The sequence below is a fragment of the Nuphar pumila genome, chromosome 14, assembly GCF_984573655.1.
Source record: "Nuphar pumila chromosome 14, dmNupPumi1.hap1.1, whole genome shotgun sequence".
In the NCBI taxonomy this organism is placed as follows: domain Eukaryota; kingdom Viridiplantae; phylum Streptophyta; class Magnoliopsida; order Nymphaeales; family Nymphaeaceae; genus Nuphar; species Nuphar pumila.
Genome location: NC_143262.1, coordinates 67596890 through 67602580, shown reverse-complemented (window position 1 = coordinate 67602580; position 5691 = coordinate 67596890).

Genomic DNA, 5691 nt, shown 5'->3' with positions numbered 1-5691 from the left:
TATGTGGCTCAAAGAAGGGGACCAAATTACAACTTATTTTCATAATCATTTCAAGAAGAATATACTTAAAAAAAATCCCTTGGAATGATTGAAGATGAGGTAGGTAGTAAATGGTATGAGCAAGTTGATATTTCCTGTCTAACCAGAGAATTTTTTGTTGACCTTTTCTCAAGAGAGGAGATTAATGAAGATGATCTGAAGGAAAAATCCAATCCACAGGTAACTCTTAAAGAAAATGATGATCTAATCTCCAAAGAAGTGAAAGGGGCGATTTTTTATATGAAAGGTGACAGCTCCTCAAGTCCCGATGGGTTCTCAGGTTTATTTTTTTAGTATTATTGGGAGATCATTGGTGAGGATGCGTGTGAAGTAGTTAATAACTTTTTTAATTTGGATTTTTTTTTGAAAAGGATAAATGGGACGAATATTGTTTTGATTCCCAAGGCTGTAGGCGTTAAGAAACTCACTCAATATAGACTCGTTAGTCTATGCAATTTCTCATACAAGATCAAATTGAAAATTATGTTGTTGCGTATGTGAAGCATCCTACAACACATAATTTCTGATAACTAGACACTACAAAAATACTGCGGATTAGCGGCAGATGCTATTCGACAATAATCCATTGCTAATCCATTTAGCAACGGATTGGCGATGGATAGCGTCCGTCGAAATTTCATGGTCGCTAATTCGCAATGGATTAGCAAATGTCATGATCCATCGCTAAATAAGGACGGATTTGATTCTGCGATAGATACATATTTGTCGATAATTCATTGCTAAAATTTAACGATGGATACGCTTTCGTCGCTAAATTTTGTCATCAATTTATCGACGAATTCGCGATGGATTACATTCTGTCGTAAAACATTGGTTGATTCAGTTTTTAAGTCATAAATATTCGTCCCTAATCTGTCACTAAATTCCTGACGGATATTAGCGACGGATAATATTCGTCGCTAATCCGTTGCAAAATTTTAAAAAAATAAAAAATAATTTATTTGGAATATAAATATCGAGAAAAAAAATTTCGTCACACAATTTATATAACCTGTGTATAAAAAATAAAGTACACATAAAAAATAAATAGACAAAGCAGGTGAAACAAATTTAACACAAGTTATAAGTGAAACAAATTTAACACAAGTTATAAGTGAAATAAATTTAACAACCCACTATAATCCTCGCCAAGTTCTAATTAGTTACAAGTGAACATATACAAAGAGTTTCGTTTGAAACAACAAGTACGTGAAAAAAATTTAACACATGAATCTAATAATCATCGAGATTCAGAGCATCATCCTCTTCATTGTCTCGATCTGCCCCTTCATCGATGCCTCCATCAACTCCTCTACACTGATCATCTCTAGCATCTAACAAGAGAACCAAAATGTTAGTATTGATAAACAAAATATAATGAAATAAATTATATGAAATGCACCTAATCTAATGCAATCAAAATAATATGGTTGAATGACACATAGACTAGCAATAAAGTGAAGGACATTAATAGAATTCAGATATATGTTCTAAGGCTGACAAAAAAAAATCATAATAATTCAATCATGCAGATAGGTGCTATAAGGTTGTCAAAAAAATGTCATAGTGATTCAAGCATGCATATATGGTTTATAAGGCTGTCAAATAAATGTGTTATGTATCACAATCATGCATATACGTGTTATAAGACAGTCAAAAAACTTTCATAGTGATGAAATCATGCTTATATGTCTTCTAAGGTTGTAAAAAAACTTTCATAGTAATTCAATCATGCATATATGTGTTATAAGGCAGTTAAAAAACTTTCATAGTGATGAAATCATGCTTATATGTATTCTAAGGTTGTAAAAAAACTTTCATAGTGACTCAATCATGTATATATATGTTATAAGATAGTCAAAAAATATTCATAGTGATGAAATCATACTTATATGTGTTCTAAGGTTGTCAAAAAACTTTCATAGTGATTCAGTCATGCATATGTGTTATAAGGCAGTCAAAAAACATTCATAGTGATGAAATCATGCTTATATGTGTTCTAAAGTTGTCAAAAAACTTTCATAGTAATTCAAGTATGCATATATGTGTTATAAGGCACTCAAAAAACATTCATAGTGATGAAATCATGGTTATATGTGTTCTAAGGTTGTCAAAAAACTTCATAGTAATTTAATCATGCAAATATGTGTTCTAAGGTTATCAAAAAAATGTCATAGTGATTCAAGCATGCATATATGGTTTATAAGGTTGTCAAATAAATGTGTTATGCATCACAATCATGCTTATATGTGTTCTAATGTTGTTAAAAAACTTTCATAGTGATTCAATCATGCATATATGTGTTATAAGGCAGTCAAAAAACCTTCATAGTGATGAAATCATGCTTATATGTGTTCTAAGGTTGTAAAAAAACTTTCATAGTAATTCAATCATGCATATATGTGTAATAAGGCAGTCAAAAAACTTTCATAGTGATAAAATCATGCTTATATGTATTCTAAGGTTGTCAAAAAACTTTCATAGTGATTCAATCATGCATATATGTGTTATAAGGCAGTAAAAAAAAATTCATAGTTATGAAATCATGCTTATATGTGTTCTAAGGTTGTCAAAAAACTTTTATAGTAATTCAATCATGCATATATGTGTTATAAGACAGTAAAAAAAAAATCATAGTGATGAAATCATGCTTATATGTGTTCTAAGGTTGTCAAAAAACTTTCATAGTGACTCAATCATGCATATATGTGTTATAAGGTAGTCAAAAAACATTCATAGTGATAAAATCATGCTTATATATGTTCTAAGGCTGTCAAAAAACTTTCATAGTGATTCAATCATGCATATATGTGTTAGAAGGCAGTAAAAAAAATATCATAGTGATGAAATCATGCTTATATGTGTTCTAAGGTTGTCAAAAAACTTTCATAGTAATTCAATCATGAATATATGTGTTATAAGGCAGTCAAAAAACTTTCATAGTGATGAAATCATGCTTATGTATTCTAACGTTGTCAAAAAACTTTTATAGTGATTCAATCATGCATATATATATTATAAGGCAGTCAAAAAACTTTTATAGTGATGAAATCATGCTAATATGTGTTCTAATGCTAGCAATAAAAATTCATAGTGATTCAATCATTCATATATGTATTCAATCATGCATATACTAGCTTGAAATCTAATGACATGAAACTTTATACTTGACGAGCACCAGAGCTCATGTTGAATGCAGACAGAGTGCTCCTGTCCCAAAAAAAGGTTGCATATCTCATTATGGAAAAGGTTGGAAATGACTTCATATAAGAAGTCACGCATTGTGTCCTGAAGAAGTTGGTGGACACCATCCCAAGAAACAACAGGGTTAATCAGACGATGGGAGTTGATGTTGGTGAGAGAACTCTGAGAGCCCTGGTTGTAGGAGGCAATGATTGGTGTGGTGTTCATGTTACTCCCAAACCCGAACGAGCGACCCTTTTTGGGTTCACTGGTTACAGTCACCCATGTTGCGGGATCAAAAGGCGGATGCTAAGTGGAGTCATCGCCATATCGTTCTACCATCTGTTGCTCGTATGACTCCTACAAAGTAATGATTACAGTATGAATTAATAATTAATAATTATAATGTTTATGATAATATAATTCATGGTAACTTGTATATTACAATGTTTATTAATACAATAAATACATATCATTGTCGCTCTCGCCTTCTCTGATACGAACTCTCATGTGCTCTTACGTTTATGTGTTTCAACAAACACATCCTTGTAAGGCACAATGCCTCCTTTTTTGGCTTCTGCAAGGTTAAATGATAAAAAAATAAATTAGAAAGTATGCAAAAATACTTATAAATTTGACAATATATATATATATATATATATATATATATATATATATATATATATATATATATATATATATATATATATATATATTGATGCATTACCATTTTCTTCTGGTGGCTCCCAAAAGTCCTAGAACCACCTATGTGTAGATGGGCATCAAGCATCTTCGCTCAATTTTCTACAGCCTTTGCTGAGCAATTTCAAAATTCATGGCTCGCCCACTTGTCGCACATTGCATCCCAATAATCTATCCTGATAGTAGAAGGGTCATAGCCCTTCCACTGCAGCAGATCATCTATTCCACCAGCTACTTTTATTGCTGCAGTCTTCATATTGTGCAACATATGTCAACAAATCGACTGACAACCACCTTCTGCCACACTAACCTCGCGTTTTGCTCCTCCTTCGCAGTCACAAAGCGATTCGAAGCCTACGAATAATTTCAGAAAGTTAGTGTATATGACTATAACTAAAAATTAAATATGAAACACATTAGCTATGATAAACGATTGCATACCATGAATGATGACTATAATCTTTCCAACATCTCCTTTGGGTACTCTTTTCATTGAGCGACCGTTCCTGGTAGATGTTGAACTAGTGACTTCTTAATTTTTTGTATTACTTCATGTGGCTCAAACCTCACATTGCAGATGAATTGATACACATTAACAATCGATGTACACTATTTATAAGATAAGTATTGGACAAGTGACAATGTAATACTTACGGTCGACTATCGATATACACTATTTGAATGAGTCGTCGTGTGTCAGACAGACAAGACCTTTAATCCAGCGTTGTCTTGTGATGTATATGAGTAGTTGGTGTAAGTGGGTCATATGCAGGCAAAACATCATTTACAGCACAATGAGTCAGAAATTCACATAATACACATATAAACTAATCAATTATACAATTATTTAAATGATATACCTATTAAAGCGTTACGTGAAGATGAAGGTTGAGAGTGGCTATCACTGAGTTGAGATCCTACAAAGACAATTAACAAGTAATAATTTTTATATCAACATATAAGTAAAAACATAATGAATTCCTATATTTAAATATAACACAAAGACATCTACATAATGATGTCTTGCGGCCTCCACTTGGTCCTCGACCACTGTGACCTCTACGAACCATATTCTAACAAATAAAAATGTTATTTGAATCAGTTACATAACTCTTGATCAGTTATATATGCATGAAATGTAAAGATTTAAAGGTCCTGTAGGAATCAGTTTTATAACTATGCATGAATTGTGCATTTACATGCTAAGTATGCATGGAATGTAACATGATATGCAATTTCATGAACATGGATACATAATCAAATCTAAAATAACTTCATACAAACATGCATACAATCACATCAAACGTGACAATATATTCAAATCATTCATATCACAACAATGTCAAACATGTACCTACAACAAACACACTCCAATATCCCGCTAACTACAACCATGACTAGCATGGTGTTCGAAATACAAACATAAGAGCATATGAGAAAGTGATATGGTATGTATTACAAGATGTATTTCACTAGCTCGAGTATGCTTCCTCATCACTTGTTTGACTTTCATATTCTTCTTTTTCTCCTCCTCCTCTTCGTCCTCTTCGTCTTCTTTTTCATTAGGCGCTCATCCACTTGGTATATCATTTGGATCACATTCTTCCATACGTGTGTCATTGGACAATGGAGATGTGACATGCAAACCGTGTGTGACATCGTGACCATAAGAGAAGTCATACATAGCATCAGATTGATAGTAATCACCTTTGGTCGGACCATTTTGTAAATCACATATTCCTTGATCATTAACATCACCATGGCGGA